Source organism: Epinephelus lanceolatus, chromosome 4 (genome assembly GCF_041903045.1).
Source record: "Epinephelus lanceolatus isolate andai-2023 chromosome 4, ASM4190304v1, whole genome shotgun sequence".
Taxonomy (NCBI): Eukaryota; Metazoa; Chordata; class Actinopteri; order Perciformes; family Serranidae; genus Epinephelus; species Epinephelus lanceolatus.
In genome coordinates this window covers 7,429,207-7,447,378 of record NC_135737.1, presented here as the reverse complement: position 1 = coordinate 7,447,378, position 18,172 = coordinate 7,429,207, and the positions used below count along the sequence as shown (strand labels likewise).

At 41.3% G+C, this 18,172-nt stretch overlaps 2 non-coding genes and 1 pseudogene across 2 annotated transcripts; all 3 read left to right on the top strand.

The window, feature by feature from the left end:
- LOC117259856 (acidic amino acid decarboxylase GADL1-like) overlaps window positions 1–18,172 on the top strand; it is a 94,457-nt pseudogene that overhangs the window by 53,764 nt on the left and 22,521 nt on the right.
- trnas-gcu (transfer RNA serine (anticodon GCU)) lies at window positions 4,682–4,763 on the top strand. Its single transcript has one exon. It is a non-coding gene; the product is annotated as a tRNA-Ser (tRNA).
- trnas-gcu (transfer RNA serine (anticodon GCU)) lies at window positions 6,120–6,201 on the top strand. The gene has a single exon. It is a non-coding gene; the product is annotated as a tRNA-Ser (tRNA).

Here is an 18,172-nt window from a genome sequence, read left to right as displayed (position 1 = left end):
ACAATAACCACAACATTGCCACAACATAAATAAGGAAAGCTTCAACATATTTGCTAAATATGAAACATACAAATGTAACATATCTGTGGTTTGCAGAAATGTACAATACCGACATTTATTCTGATTAGTGGGTTGCAAGAGAAGAATGAGGAGGAAAGATGCGTTTAAGTATAAAGAGGATGAGCTGACAGGAAGAAAAATAAAGTAGAAAGCGAGAAGAAGATGGACAATGTCTAAAGTTGAACGAGGGTCATGGTGAAAAGAAAACAAATATATATGAAAATAGATTATTATTTAGTGTGACAAGTCAATTCAAAAAGTAAAACAGATGCTCAAAAAAGTGAGCACCTATTGATAAATGGATGTGGTTGGTGATATACTGACGTGATGATATGTGGCTTCAGGAGCGCTTCTAAATGACAGCAGTCCTTTCCACTGTGGAACCAGTGGATAGACTCATTACACATAAAGCAAATATTTTACTGAGGATTACTGAACAGTGATTGTGATTGTTTCCTGCATTTGATATTTCTTTAGGGGCTCCCTAAAAGCATTTAGAAACCAGCTGTTAATCTTTTCATTTCTCTCAAAGAGATAGAAAAACATGCATTCGGCTTCTGTGTTCCTTTTTGTGTTCTGAAGTAAAGATAATGCTTTTGTAACCTACAATGTGGGTATTATTTTTTTCAGTGTCCTTCATTCCTATGATTATGATAACATTGTGCTCAATAAAAACAGTTGCTGCGATCTGAGAACACAGTGATGATATTACAGTGAAGTCTGATGGGGCAAGAAGGTAAGAAGGTTGTAAACAAGTCAAGTTTAAAAATCTTTTTGGACACAAAACTGAAAAGGAGCAGTTGAAATGTTGGTAGTAATGATTTAAGGCTCTAACAGAACAAACATTTTTCATAGTACAGTGTGCACTCAGTACAGTCCAATGTATGGAGACCAATATCCAACACCAACTTATTTTAAGAATTTAAAATAGTTAAAAGCCTCTGACAATAATGTGAACAATATAAGGAATGGTGGAAAGGTGACAGTTGAGCATTGGTTTCAGTGGGATCAAAGCTTGACGAGAGAGGAGGAGGAAGAGGGAGGATGAAAGGAGGAAGAGTGACAAGGATACATCTGGAGATGACAAGGAAAACAGCTGATTAGGAGGAAGAAGGAGGCAAAACTAGGCATGGAGAGTCCTGAGGAGGACCTGGGGAGGGAGGTGAAGGAATCATCCACAGTACAGCATTTCTCTCTCTCCATTCCTCCTCTACATCCTGTTCCTTCCATGTCCACGCTAACGTGGATCTTTGCTGAGCCTGTGGCTGCCTGCATGACATGGACAGGCTATCTGCCATCTGTGTGATCTCTGATCAGATAGCGAGACTGTGTATGAGTGTCTGCCCACATGTGCATGACTGTGGGTGACTGCAGTGGCCCTGTGGAACTGCTATCTGTGTGTGTGTGTGTGTGTGTGTGTGTGTGTGTGGTGTGTGTGTGTGTGTGTGTGGTGTGTGTGTGTGTGTGTGTGTGTGTGTTTGTTTGTGTTCGCCGTTTGCTCAGGTTGTGAGCATACTCCATAAAAAAAAGAGAAACGTGTGTATGTAATTGCATGAGTGTGTCTGTGTGTGTGTCTGTGTGTGTGCGTGCATGTGTTTGTGTGTGTGCTCATGTGTGTGTGTGTGTTTGGACCCCTTGCTCCCTCCACTGGGCATTAACATTCATGGAGCCAGCAGGGCATGTCAGAGCCCATAATGACCCCAGAGAGAGGCCCTGGGCGAGGGGAGGGCCAAGGAGGTGCCCTGGGGGTTTGGGTGTTGATGGAGGCCTAGAGGCAAGAGGTAAGAAACTGCTGTACCGAGCTGCCTGACAAGGTCTGTGTGTATGTGTGTGTGTGTGTGTGTGTGTGTGTGTGTTTCTGTGTTTTCATAAAAAAAGAATATTGCCAAAAGCTTTTTGCTAACTAGCTAATCCACTTAATCAAGAAATTTAGAATCTTTTTTTACATATTATTGTCCTGGAAATGAATTCATCCATGCAAATGACTTCTTCTTTAGGAGTGTTAATCAAGCAACAAAGCAGAGCAGCGTATACGAGTGCAGATCTAAAGCACTCCATAACTCTGTCGCGTAGAGTGACAATTAGTCAGGGCCAGGCTTGGAATGTCAACAAATGAATTGATCCATAATCACTGAAAGAATGAGCTCAGATGCTCCATCCACTCCAGCTGCCTGTTGCATGCTAAGCAAGGGCTTCATCACTTGAACTATCTCCCTGTAGTGTACGATTGTGTATGTCTATCTTCCTGTTGTTGACCAAGCTTTTCCACATTTTCCAGGCCAATACATGTGTTTACATGGAGCCATGTATTCCTTTTGCATTCGGGTTGGAAGCCCTACCTGAATAGAAATACTCCTTGTAAACACCTCAACCCAAATGAAAACAGCCAACCCGAAAGAAAATTTAATCGGGTACACAGGGGTGGAATATTCCTTTTCAGAACCCGAATGGAAGAATTTTTCTGGCTCGTTTCCTTGCCATTCTGGTGCGATGATGTATACAGCGTGCATAGCAACGGGCTGAGATAGAGCAGTTGGACTCGTTGCACTCACCGCTTCCATTCGCCACAGCACGGACCTCTATCTCTCTTCTTCGACCTTCTACCTCTCTTCTCCTCCTCAACAGACGAAGCATTAGCAGAACAAGGTTTTTGTCGTGCTGCTGCTTCAAGCTTATAAGCAAAACAAGCCCGAGAAAAGCACTAAGAACAGCATTGTCAAGCATCTTGTTATCTGAAGCGAGAACTACAGTGTTTTCTTCCGGTACACGTACAATCCGCCACGCCCCCTATCCAATCAGAAACCCTCCCTGCCCCAAACCTTGCGCAGACCCAAATAAAGGCGATTAAACTGATCTCCCATGTAAACCCTAATTCGGAATGAATATTTCCCATGTAAACTACCTGGAAAGACTTTAATTCCGAATGATTTCATTCAGATTTATTTCATTCTGAATGAGAAGCCATCATGTAACCGCACCCAATGTGAAGACACTGGAAGGTGAACAGGGCTCGTATTCACAAAGATTCTCAGAGTCCTCTCAGAGAGCTCATAACTTAGCCTAAAAATTCCTAGCAAGGAATCTTAGCTTAAGAGTGATTCAGGAAGTTTCTGAGAGCAACTCTGAGCAAGGAGGGGACAGAAACTTTTATCTTAGTGAGGAGGTGTGGTTGATCCCATTGCTAGGTATGACGCAGTCTTCTAAAAGCTGTGATTGGTTGTTACAAAAAGGAAAAAAGAAAAAAAGAAAAACAAATGCGCTCCTAGTAATGAATGGACAGTGAAATCAACCGATCATAGAACTCAAAGACTGTATTAATAAATGTGTAATTGTGAAAATAATTTTATGTCAGGATGATGAAACTCAGCAAAATTAAATGAATTGTTACACAGCTTCAAAATGTTAGAACCCCCATTCACGTGTCGATTATTGTATTGATTTGCTTATTGTTATGTTTACTCGCCATGCTGGTAATTTTACTACTTAATCTACTTGATATTAATGGTGGACGCAGACTCAGCTGTCAGCAATTGCTGTGATTGCTGGCCTCCTTGTAAAAAGCGGTTTGATTTGGCAGAATGACCAAAACAGCGAACGAAATGGAGAAAAAAAGAACCAGAAAGCCGAACTGGACAGAAGAGCAGTGCCTACTGTTGGCACAACTCGTGGAGGAGAACAAAGGAGTTTTAAGAGGGAAATTCGGTCCCGGGATCACAACACAAGGGAAGAGGCAGACTTGGGAGCGCATTGCCCGATAAATCAATGCATCGTTCCCTCTCCTTTTACGCACAAGTGATGAGTGTGAGAAGCGCTGGTACATGCTGCAATCTAAAGTGGGCGTTATTGCGTTACTACACTGGGTGGGAAAAGTAAGCTCATCCCTGATGAGGTCAACCACAAACATTATCCCTGCACTATCAAGCCGGTAGCGTCTTATTAAATCACTGTTGTTCAATACACAGAGAATATCTCTCCTTCCTCTCTGTCTTTCCGCCATCTTCTCTGTTTAAGACACTCTTAGGCTTCTTAAAAGTCCTCCTCCCTCCTCTTAACATTTTTTCACCTTAGGAGCTCTCTTAAGGCCTAAGATGCTTTGTGAATAACTTTTATCTTACCAAGGGAAAATTCGAAAGAAATCGAATTTTGTCTTAGAATGACGTCACTAAGAGCTACTTTTAGTCTTAGCATTCTTTGTGAATACGGGCCCTGGATTTTACTTTTATTTTAAATGAATGGAATCATAGTTAAGGTTATGGACTCCATTGTGCTCTGCACAAGTGGGTTCGAATACACCCTGTCAACCAAAGAGCAATGTAAGCAGGATTCTGAACCACTGGTTTCACTTCAGGCAGTGCTCCATGGTAGGTCACTCTGTCCATCCAATTACTGCTTTGTATATCACTTACTTTAAGTCATTATCTCCTCAACTGGAGGTAAAGCATGTGGAGAATGCGGGCATCGATCTTGCTACCTCTTCCATGCTAAGCGAACGCTCTACCATTTGAGCTAATTCCCCTTTGAACACTGAGGAACTGCATTGCAACAAAAGTCAAGTTATGGTCAACTTGGTTTGCTTTTATGGTATCCGGCTCGCTGGTCACCTGAAAAGTTGCATACCAGAGATGAGGTGGCTGAGCGGTTAAGGCGATGGACTGCTAATTTATTGTGCTCTGCACGCGTGGGTTTGAATCCCATCCTCGTCATAATCCAGTATACTTTAAGATGCCCCAAATATTGCGTGTCAACAAAATAACAGGCTCCATTATCATTGGAACACAAAATAACAGGCTCCATTATCATTGGAAGAAAAAGTTCAGATCCTCCGGACCATGTCCAAAGCAAGCTGACTAATGATAAGAATGCAGTTTATGTGTGAAAGCGAGTGCCTGACCAGATTATGGCCCTCAAGAGCTCTGAAACACAGGAAGTTGCTTCATCTCATCGCCATCCTCTTTTGCGGTGGTAGACATCAAAACTGTCATCACAGCTATGATGTGGTCTTAAACATACCAGAAACCAAAACACAGATTTATTTTTCCATTAAACTGGTGCAAGAAGTCCCACTGTGTTCTTTAATTCGGTCTATTTTTGCAGTGATTACAAACACAGTACAACCTAAAGTCCTCGGGAGACTGAAGGCATCGTCCCAACTACCTCTCACATGCTAAGCAAGGGCTCCACCATTTGAACTAACTGCCCTGTACAAAGTACAATCGTATAGACCCACCTTCATCGACCCGTCCACCTCCCCTCGATGTCACACTTTTCTTGACTTTCAGGTCCAATGTAAAGACTCTGGAAGGTGACCGGGATCTGACTTTCACTGGAAAACACACGGAACCGCAGATGATGTTTCCCAGGTTATGGCGATGGACTGCTAATCGATTGTGCTCTGCCTGCATGGGTTCTAATCCCATTCATAGTTCAGTTTACTGTAGGATAAAGCAAACACAGGCCAGCCTAGGTCAGCCAAAAACAGGGCTGAATTCACTCCTGCAACGAACAGTCTGAAGAGAAGTGTCCTTGCGTGCACAGTGCCGCTTGCTCAGTGGCATGGATGTTGCCATGTGGTGGAGACAATTTTGGTTAGAATTTTTGGTCTCCATAAAAAACCAAAGACGATGGGTTAGGAAAGAGGGCCATTCTTACAAGATGCACTCTGATTTATTATGGGCTGATATTGCCAGGAACCAACTTGCCCTGTTGGATGGACACATTTTACATGCTGTCAACCAAAGACCAACATAAGTAAGCTTCCAAACCACTGGTTTCACTTCGGGCAGTGGGAGGTGCTCCACAGTATGTCCCTCTGCCCATCCAATGGCTGCTTTGTATATCACTTACTTTAAGTCATTATCTCCTCAACTGGAGGTAAAGCACATGGAGAATGCAGGTGTCGATCCTGCTACCTCTCCCATGCTAAGCGAGTGCCCTCTACCATTTGAGCTAATTCCCCTTTGAAAACTGAGGAACTGCATTGCAACAAAAGTCGAGTTAGGGTCAACTTTGTTTGCTTTTATGGTATCCGGCTCGCTGGTCACCTGAAAAGTTACATACCAGACGAGGTGGCCGAGTGGTTAAGGCGATGGACTGCTAATCCACTGTGCTCTGCACGCGTGGGTTCAAATCCCATCCTTGTCGCAATCCAGTATACTTTAAGATGCCCTGAATATTGCGTGTCAACAAAATAACAGGCTCCATTATCATTGGAACATAAAATAACAGGCTCCATTATCATTGGAAGAAAAAGCTGTCCATGTCCAAAATAAGCCAACTAATGATAAGAATGCAGTTTCTGTGTGAAAGCGAGTGTCTTCACCAGAGTGACCAAGAGCTCTGAAACACGGGAAGTTGCTTCATCTCATCTCCATCCTCTTTTTGGGTGGTAAACATCAAAACTGTCATCACAGCTATGATGTGGTCTTAAACATCCTAGAAACCAAAACACAGCTTTATTTTTCTTCACCAGAGTGACCACATTATTGCCCTCAAGGGCTCTGCAAACACAGGAAGTTGCTTCATCATTATGGCAATGATTGGGACAAATTCAGCATTTGACAGTGGTGTTGAGGACTGGGCAGCTTACATGGAGTGAGTGGAGTTATATTGTGATGCATATAAAATTGAAGAGGAGAAGAAAGTCAGTGTCTTACTGAGTGTCATGGGTGCAAAAACATACAGGCTGCTGCAGAGCTTGTTAATGCCTGAAAAGCCAGCCAACAAAACATTCAAGCAAATAGTAGACACTCTTCAGCAGCATTAGACCCCAATCCACTGGTCATTGCTGAAAGATTCAAATTTCACAAATGGAATCAGAGTAAAAATGAAAGCATTTCTGAATATTGTGCGGAACTCCAGTTGCCGGTTTGGAGAAGGTCTGTTGGATGCAATAAGGGACAGGTTAGTGTGTGGCATTTGTGAAATCACACAGAAGAAACTCCTGTGTGAAAAAGACCTTACATTCAAGAAGGCCTTAAATATATAATATCAATGGAAACTGCAGCTCGGGGTGCATCAGAGATACAACAAAAATCTCTGGAATATGCTACAACTAAAATGTCACTGAACAGAAATGAAAGAAAGAAATGCTTCCGTTTTGGCAACATGTCACACGACCCTGATGACTGTTAGTTTAAAGACAAAGAATGCAGAAACTGCAGCAAACAGGGTCACATTGGAAGAGTATGCAAAACTAGCAAACAACTGAAAAAGGACAAAACAAAAAAATAAGAAATCCTATAAAGGGAAGGACAGAAATGTACATAAAACAGAAGAAAACAATTCTGATGAAGAAGACTCAGATAAAAGTGAAAATGTCATGGCTGCAACTTCACAGTGTAAAAAAGACTGATGATTTCAAAATAATATGGATTACTCCTCAGGTGGCCAGTGTGAGATTGAAAATGGAGTTGAACATTGGCTCAGTCCTAACAGTTATATCTGTGTGTTTACAGAATGCAGTGTACGTGTGAACTCACTCATTATCTCCTCAACTGAAATTAAAGTATGTTGAGAATGCAGGCATTGGTTGAGCTAATTCCCCATTTGAACACTGATTGATTGCATTGCAACAAAAATTGAGTTCGGGTCAACTTTGTTTGCTGTTATGGTATCTGGCTTAGTGGTCACCTAGAAACCAAAGATGAGGTTGCTGAGGTTAAGGCGATGGACTGATGGACCATTGTGCTTGTGTTCTTGTCAGAATCCATTTCACTTCAAGCGGCCCTGAATATGACAAGTCAACAAAATAACAGGCTGTGTTCTTCAATTCAATCATTTTTTTCAGTAATTCCAAACACATAGGAAAGTAGGGTCCCCTGCTGAATGCAGGCATCAACTCAACTACTTTTCCAATGCTAACAAGGGCTCCACGATTTGAGCTGATTGCCCTGTACAAAGTACAGTCATATAGCTCCACCTTCCTCATTCTGTCCTCCTCCCCTCAATTCCACATTTTTAGATATTCAGGGCCTGTGTAAAGACTGGAAGTTGACCTGGATCTGACTGAACTGCAGATAATGTTTCTGAGGTTAAGGCCATGGACTGCTAATCTATTGTGCTTTCCTGTGTGGGTTTGAATGCCTTTTTCACCCCAGTCTAACTGACTTTAGTATATAATTCCCTACAAAGCTCAATTTTGCAATTAAATTGTAAAAAAAGAGTAAAAATCAAATTTATTTGCTTTCTAATACCACGCTGCTTTGTCACCTGAAGAGTAAGACACCAAAGACAAGGTTGCATATTTGTTAAAGATATCAATGTACACCATTGATCCCACAACTGGTATTGTTTCCAAAACTCTTTGTTGGTTGGATTTTGTTAAAAATTAAGGTTAATCAGTGCTATGGAAAGTTGAATGCAGAATTAGTTAAATATAAATGAGATAGAATATAATACATAATAACAGAATTTAATTAAGATTGAATAAAGCATTTTTTAAATTTTTTGTTGGTGCTTTACATTTTATGTTTTTCCCACCTGATTAGCAGAGGCACATATTTTTAACAGCAACATAGTATGTACATTACCATGTTAATAATCTTTACCATGATTAGCCAAATCTGATGTACCCTAGCCTCCTTTCTAATGTAAATGGAAAAGCTGTATTTGAAATGTGACTTACCAAAAACATAAAATAAATTATTTCAAATTGCAAATTAAACTAAATGACACATTTGATAAATAGGCTGGGGACAGCCATGAAGGGAGAAAAGCTTACATTTCCTTATGTCATGTGTACATGAAAGCCTGACAGCATTGGCTTCTATATATGCATGCTTTTTTGCTTCATATTCATGTAGGCCACTGACTGTGTGTATATACAAGTGTGTATATAGCACACACAGCTACACACGCAGCTTTGTTCTCTGACAAAACATTTATTCTGCACACACACACGCTCATGGAGCTTGGTGGTCATCCCCCAACCCCCAACACGGTAAAGGTCAGTGCCTTCTTTGATGTTGCCCCCATAGATCACCATTATTACTGTAGTCTATTGATTCCTATGGAGATTAGGCCTGCAGCCGTGGTTCTGGGTGACTGAGGCTGAGGTCAGGGTCTGCCTCCCCTAGCTTCGCTTCGGAATATAAAATCCAGCTAACTGCTACCCATTGCTCCGCATGCTGAGTTTGGTCTGAAGGACACAAACAAATATATATAGGAGGCATGAATGCACATACACATCAAACAGATTACACATGTACTGTAGCTACAAGGGCTCTGGCACTGTGGGGTTTTGTAGGCTGATGCTGATATATTAGAATTAAAGCTGCACAAAGCCATTTTCGTGCAGTTGTTTTTGGTGTTGAAATTCAAAACCTTTAAGTTTGACAATGACAATTCTTTATCCCAAGAATAACAAGAATTTCATTCTTGGCACTTAACCTCAAGAATGACAATGACGCTATTCTTGGGGTAAAGAATATAAGACCAGATTTATACCATGAAACACTAAAATCCCCATGACAACAACGAATAAATAGAATAACAGTAAGACTAATCATATCCGGCATATGAAACAGAAGATGTGCTTTCAAACTCTGCAATGTTTTTTTTTTTTTCCTGAAACACGACCATTTTGCAAAAGCAGTTGGAAATTAGAAACCGTCTTGCAATGGGATCACACCTGCCACTGTAATGTGGTCCAAGCAGTGGCGTAAGGTAGTTACAATGGGCCCCACTGCACGCTGTTTACAAGTTATGAAGCACACACACAGAGTCTTAGGGCAAATATATATTTCACCAAAATTGGGTCTTACTGACGCTTTTATGTGATATCTACTTGCAGATGTGCACAGACTGTCAGTACCTAAACTAGCTACTTTAAATCTATCGTCTCATTACATGATTAAACAGAGACTTAATATTAGACAACAATATTCATATTACCCAGCAATCATTACATATCTGTATATGACAAAAACTACAAAGAAAATAGGAAATCATAAGTTTAATTGAATTGTTTTAATAGTTAAATTATAGTTTTTTATAGTTTATGTAGAATAAGCATATAATGTTGTAATAGTTTGATACTATTTGCTGTGAGGGTCCTAAGGACACAGGGATGTTGTATGCTGTAAAGCCCTGTGAGGCAAATTGTGATTTGTAATATTGGGCTTTATAAATAAAATTGATTGAATTGACTATTTTACAAAAACAGAAAACCAAGATGGAGATGGGTTTGCCTGTTTTAGGGCATATATAGAATAATAGCCTCCTCCATATTTCTTACCCTCCTACTTCTGGCACCCTTGCTCGGACCATCACACCCATCCTCAAGATCAGCCTTCATTTTCATCTTAACTACACACCTTTAAAGTTTCATGACTGCATCTTGACTGCGTGACTGCATCTACCCACTGACCGACAAATACATACATACATATATACGTATTTTTAATATATATGAAAACCTGGCAAAGTACTCAAAACCGCTTATGTGGAATTTGTCACTACAGTAGGGGCCAGCGGGACCACATTTTGCCATGATCACACACACACACACACACACGCACACACACACACATACACACAAGGTGAAAACTATACCAACCCGGTGTTGGGGCTGGTAATCATTGCATTGTTGCAACATTTATGCACTCAGCTCCTGATTCCAAATAATACACGGCAGTAGCCAGCCTCGTCCATGTTAACGCATATGACCCTGACCCAAACCCAGAGTGCTTTGCTACTGTTGTTAAGCATTTTGTCACACTGACCCTGAGGTCAACTCACTTCCTCTCGCTGCCTGTCGCTGTGGCGACAGTCAGTGAGGGCTCTGTGGGAGCGCTGCTGCATGTGGCTGTGCTCACATCAATCATGCTCACTCTAAGATGGCAACCTTTCCCACCTTTACTAATGCTCCTTCCTCATTTGTAGCCAGAGCCAAGCTGCTCTGAATAACCCTCAACCTCCCCTCAACAACATAACCTTGTACAGGTGAGTGTTTTAGAGATACTCAGGTGGTCTGTACTTTTCTTTAAAGTGTCTTATTTGTCCTTTATGGCAGACTGGAAGAGGAGAACAGATAAAATGGAGACACAAAAGGATCAAGACATTATGCAGAGTATTACTACCACTTAGATGAATAGTATCCTTCAAGCTTTGGTAGAGTTTTCCACTGATCAGCTTAGATATTGAAAACAATCTTTGTGTCTCCAAAACTTTAGCATTTACTAGATCTTGTCAGCCATGTTTGTGGCATGGCCCTGAGAATAGCAATAAAAATGGTCTGTTTTGGTCAAGACTGGAATATCTCTTACTATGGGATGGATTGCTATGAAATTTCCCATATGTATTAATGCCCCCCTCTAGATGGACTGTATAACTTTGACCAAATTTTATGATCAAATGACTTGGTGTGTACCGCTTATTAGCTGGAGAACATTAGCATTTACCTCTAATCACTGCTATGTCTATGTACAGCTTCACAGAGAAGCTAATATGGCTCTAGACGCATAAGAACATATTTAAACATTCTATAGCTCATGGTCTAAAGTGTATGGTGCAAATGCATTTAGGGCATGTCCAATTTTTGCTGGTTAAATGGTGCACAATCTGGGTGCAAAGTCAGTCACAAGGGGCAGAGGGTTTTTATTCTGTCCCTTAATTCATCCTAGGTGTGTTTTCAGCATAACATAAATTCAACTAATCAGAATGTCATCCCCTGTTCTCTTTGATAGGCTGCTGTGCCAGCACTTGTGTGTCTGTTCCATGTTTTTCTCCTCACTGACTTGGTCAATCCATGTGAAATTTGGCACAGTGGTAGAGGGTCATGGGAGGATGCGAATGAAGCAATATTACATCAATTGGCCAAAGGGGGGCGCTATAGCAACCGATTGAAATTGCAAACTTTGAATGGGCATATCTCATGCCCTGTATGTCCTAGAGACATGAAACTTTGCACAGAGATGCCTCTCCTCATGAGGAACAAATTTCCCTCAAGAACACATAACTTCCAGTCATATAGATTTTCCACCATTTTGAATTTTTTTGAAAAACATTTAAAATCGATCTCTTCCTAGGAACTTTGACTGATCTGCATGAAACTGGGTGAACATAATCTAGGGACCAATATCTAAAGTTCCCTCTTGGCAAAAGTTGGAAAGCTTAGTAAAACTGAGCTTCTATAAGGCAATGAATATTGCGGAGGGCGTGGCTCATCACATAAAGGTGTATAACATCTCAAGGGTTTCACCCATCACCACGCAACTCTGTAGGCATATGACCACACATAATCTGAGGGGACCCCTCCATTATTGACTCGATCAAACAAAATGGGGGCGCTACAGAGCTAATTTCTTATCTAGGCCTAACAGCCATATCGACTTTTACTAAACTTGGTAGATATGTAGAACAGGACGCCTCTTTTTTTGGTGGGGGAAGCATGACAGGAAGGATGGGAGAGAGATAGCAAGGAAGACATGCAGCAAAGAATGAAGGCCGGATTCCAACCTGACCGCTGCAACAAGGGCTAGACGCATCTTTCCCATGTGAACCATCAGTGCACCCCACTTTTAAGTCAATACAACATATAAACACTTTAACTATCTGCCTTTCACCATGGTACCTCTAATGTTCTACTACTAATGTACAGTTTTAGCCCACTAACTCTCCCACTATTGGCATAATATAAACTGTACATGGGCAACGGTGCACTCAATGGGTATGGACTAGTCTGAATAATTTCCCCTTTCAACAACAGGAAAATACTGCACCATTTTGTTTTTAGACCAGGTTTTGCCTCAGGACAACAATACACCAACAATGCACATGACCACACCTCATTTTACGACCAACACACCGATGGACACACAGATGGATGCAAGTACTTACACAATGTGGATGCTTGCTGTGAAAATGACAACTGCGTCGGTCTGAAACTAGGAATGACAGTTGTGCTGCCCTTTGTGCCACTTTTCTGCCAGCTGTAAGATAGGGCCCCAAGTCTGTTTTGTGGTTTGTAATAAAAATGCTTATCAACAACAACATTTTGTTGATGAGCATCTTTTTGTTTCTGACATCACCCTTTTTCTGTGCTGACACCCTCTCTATCTCAACACATCTCATTAAAAGTGAGGGGGTGTAATTTTCCACCTGATGTCTTAGGTAAAGCCTGAGCACAGCTTTGGTGCTGAAGGTGAGGACTCAAGTGTGAATTTGGGGCACAGGATGGGATATATGTTGATGCTAGCAGAACTATCAGAACACAACAGCTGACTCCTTTCTAGTCAGTGATATTTGCAGAGGAGCACCACCTTTCTATACTTTGCTAGCAGGGCTAGCTTTAGCTTGTAGGAAATTCATCTTTGGCATTAAATGTTCCCACCATTGTAAGTATACAAAGCCAATTACTGAAAGAGAGGAATCCAAGCAGTCTTAGGTTATTCAAAGCGATTCAGTGGGTCTTAGAGATATTAACTCAATCAACAGTGGCAATTAAATGGTTATGAAAAGCAGCACTATGCTGGCTTAATTTATTACATGGGAATGTAGGAGTACATTCATATACTAGTAGGACACTGTCATTTTAGCTGCTGTCATAATGTCCTCCTATTAAACCTAATGAGAATCCTTAAGAAGTTGTAAAGCCCTGGCAGTGAGCCTATAATATTGTTTTTGAGTAATATGAATACATAAAATTTGACTGCCCTGTCTGCTATAATGCTGCTCAGCATGTACTTGTCTTACACTGAGAATACTGCCATTAAAGAAGAAACAGAAAGACACAAGATGTGCCTTTGTACATCCATTGACATTTCACATTTCATATGAACATTGGCTTGGTAGATTAATGTAATATTGGCTTTGAGGTCTTTTAGCAGCACGAGGAAATACACCTTGTCAGTGTTTAGACTGAAGCTGCATTCAGGACAACATTCCCATTGTTAATAAACATTGCCACACAGCAAGCAGAAACACACCCGATCAATAGTGCACATTGTATCTGGCTCCTCAATTTCAGCACACTTGTTTATTGGCTTTGATATGATAGAGTGACAAAGACAGTGTATACTGCATGTTGAATAGAGTTAAAAGAATGTGATGCTTGAGGGACGGTGGTGTATTTGAGAGAACAAATGTAGATTTGTGCAGCAGCTTGTTTTGCATGAATCCAGTGGGCTGGAAGAAGGGTTATTATGCTGTAGTTGTCTCTGCTGTTCATAAGCAGTGTTGGGGAAAAGGTGTTACAAGTCATGTGTTACAAAAGTATATTATATTTTAGCAGTAAAAAAAGTAATATAATGTGCTACCAACAGGAATTTGGGGAATACTATTACATTTCAATGTCATGTAATGCATTACTACCCAAAATAAACTGTTTATACGTTTCATTTTCAATCATCCACAATGATCCACACCACTCCACTTCTGTCAGTGTCCCTACAACTGCAGAGTTCCCGTTCTTATGCATAACTCTCTTAGGTGCTGAGAGACACACTGGGAACAGGCAGGTGGGTCTTACAGGTCCAGTGTAATAACTCAATCTTGTCATAGTAACTGACTCACATGTCATTCTGTTTGTTGTGCGAACTTCAATATTTGTTTATCGTGTTTCATATCATAGACCCACAAATATTTATCCATATCTCATAATTATCAGACTTTGATCCTCTGCCTGACCCTCCCTGTGTCAAGGCTATTCATTTATTCTAAATGGTCTAGGCTATTTAATTGCTCTATATCATCAGGCTATTATTAATGTAAGCAGGGGGTTTTAATACAAAGTGGTAACCACTGTATGTGAATACATGAATGGGTCAGACCTGTGCAGCACTGGATTTGAAATGAACTGTAATAAACTGGAGCATCTGTGCTTTGATTACCTGCTGTGAAACAACATGATCCTCATCCATTTAAAATGATCTATAGTTCTTCTGAGCTCATTTTGGTCAAAGTATGTATGAGTAGTGTAATAAGTAACTTATTACTCTACACAAAGAGTAATATTGTAAAGTAATGTATTACTTTCAAATGAAGGTAACTAGTAATATCTAATGCATTACATTTTGAGAGGAACTTGCAAAACAGTGGGTGTGATGTTTTTTTGTATACATGAAAATGTGCTGTAAATAGTTAAAGCCACAAGCATGTTTGAGAAAGACCATGAGCCTGAGTGTCAGACTGAAGCTCCCAGAACCTTCAGTCTGACATTGCCTCCATTGAAGGCGATTTACAAGGGGGAGGGAATTTGATTTTTCCCTAACCAATCAGTAGAGATCAACGACTCACCCAGAATCTGACGTCATTAGTATCCATGCCTCGGGGGTGCCGAAAACAAGCGAGCATTGCCCGTTTAAAATGTCTCCGTCGTCGTGCATGCCCAGCTGCATCGCCGTTAAATCCAGTTTAGCAGCTTCCTTCATTTGGTCCTCCATTAACGCGAGTAGTGGCAAAATACCTCGATAGCATTGTTAATGTGGTCTGTAGGATCTGTAGAGGTCGCCATTGTTGCTATCCTCACCAGTTACCCACCGACTGGCTAGTCGCTAGACCCGCCCCCACCCCCAGCGTTCATTGGTCCTTCCATCGTTTGGACGAGATAAATCGCAAATTCATTGCAGTATGCCAGACCAGAGATGCAAGCCTACTCAGTTGAGTGGGCGGGGTATATGGTCTGGAACCAGGCTACATGAGCATGTGTTTTTATAGTACTGAGAGGAAGGTTGAGAGCAACAACATTTCTGACCCTCTGGTACACGGATCTAAGGATGGTTTGTCTGTTCATGGACATGGACAAGAGTTTAAAACAGCAAAGTGGAGGTGAAGATGAAGGAAAAATTATGTCTTTCAGCACACAAAAATATTTGACAAATTAAAGGACAAATCAGCATCAAGTGTGTAAGTAAGGTGTTTTCCCATGACGAACCTCCAAAGCAATTTCGGTGTTCCTTGTTCTCTAAGCACTGCACAATATGTGCTTACGTGTATAGGAGCTACAGAAAAACTGCTCAGACATGCTGACGTAGAGGATTCCATTAGTTGATAGAAAAGAATATGTGTTCCCTCGCTCCTAGACACTATTTTCTCTGAACTGCATGTGCCAAAATTGCTAATATTTCATTTGAATAGTACTGGACATCAAGTTGTCTCTTTGCAGAAGCCACTGAGATCCTCTTGGCAAATCATACCATTACATCTGCTCGTCATCTACTCTATCATTAACATTTGCTGCCAAAAAACTCCATACTGATGCCTGTGCCCCCACAGTAGTAGTCCCTCATGTCTAAAATATTTTATGGGTCCAAACAGCAGCTCCAACACAACTTTCCTGGTAGTTTTCTGGTCTTCCTCAGCCTGACCATGCTATTGACTAGCTCCCACTATCCCAAATCTTTCCCTAAGTTTTGCTGCGTAGGTATAACTGCAGCTAGAGCAGCTACATGACCCGCCCGTTAGTTACATGACCCGCCCACCACACCTACACATCAGTCCACAATCAGCCCCCTCTGCTCCTTTGCCTGGTAAGGCATGGTAAGGCTACATCTCATTACTTGTAAAGTGACTTGACTTTAAAGTGGATTACTGCTACATTTGGCCTCCCCAAATTATTCACATTTCTTCCTCAACCATTTGCATTTTGAGCCACGCTAGTTGCTGCTTGGTCAGTTTTTTGGTCTATTCAAATTGAAATACGTCAATAACTCTTAGTCTGTCCAGTACTTTGGTTTATGACCAATGCCTGCAAAACTAATGGCATCAACCTCAGCTGTAATTCTGTTAAGTGCTAATTGGCAAATGTAATGCTTTGTTACAAAAACTTTAAAGCTACTCAACATTTAAATGACTTTGGAGGAGTACAGTACTATTAATGGCAGATCACACCCATCTATATCTGTCCTGCCATTGTTCAAAGCCTCTCTGCCTCTTTACTGAAAGCACATTGTCTCCATTACAACAAGAGATCTGTCCAAGTCAGCAGTGCACATGGACAGAGGTAGACAAGGTCTGTCCAACAACCCATCTGGGTTCCAGGGTTAGAAGCTCTTAATGCTGACTGACCCAACACCTACCCAGGTGAGTGTTGGAGAAACACTTGAACACAGTAGACTGAAGGAATTCATGAGCTAACCCTACCCCTAATTAAAAAATGGTGCATGAAGAAAATCAACTTTCATTTCGGGAATTAGACTAACACCATGGAATCTCCTCAGAGTTGAACAACACTTCGTAGCTAATTTCTGCTTTTTTAACACTTGCATGTGCACATGTGTTTGCTGCATGTGTGTATGCTTTAGCATATGTCTGCACCTTGCTGTGTTCATACATGTAAATGAACAGATTATCTGCTCATGTCTCTCAAACATACACATCCCTCTATATACCTTGCATGCTCTCACATTGAAGGGTGCCAAATGTGGGTGTTTGCATTAATAGTGTGTGTACAAGGCTATGTTCACACACACACACACACACACACACACCAGTGTATGGATATCAAGCTGAGCCCCTGATTTCCACTCTGACACATGATTTCCCTGGGAAGCCTGCGATACCACCGGAGAACAAAAGGGGACCTGAACGCAGCCGAGTGCCTATCTCCAGCACACGCCACTGTTAATCAAAGACAATTAAAAAGGGCCCTGCCAGCAAAGGCAGCCATGATGATTTATGAATAAATTACTGGGCTCATTTGTATGCCATAGATCATATTTGTTGGGCATGCTCCCCCCGTGGAGCAGGATCGGGGTTTCTCCGAATTACTGCGTAGAGATAACAGCTACAGTATCTCTGCTGGGTGGGAGGGTGATGGGGGGATGAGAGTTCAACCTGTCCATGTTATCTAAGAGAAATAGAATGTTCACAGAATATGTGGTACAAACTTCTAATATGTTCTCCATTGTGAAGCTCAATCTGGGTGTGGACAAATTAATGGGGTGGGGTGGGGTGTGGGGGATGGCAAGTTAACAAGGGTGACACATTTTGGTAATTTTGCGAACAAAGAGGATGGTGTCCCCCCTCAAAAATTTCCTATTGGTTTAAGAATTTTAAACCTTTTTCTGAAAAACTTTTTTAAAAAAGGTAAAGCAAAGTGATCACTGGAAAACTAACAAACATTTCCAGCTGGTACCTCTGCAACAAAACCCCAGTCTGATCTGCTAGCCACTGA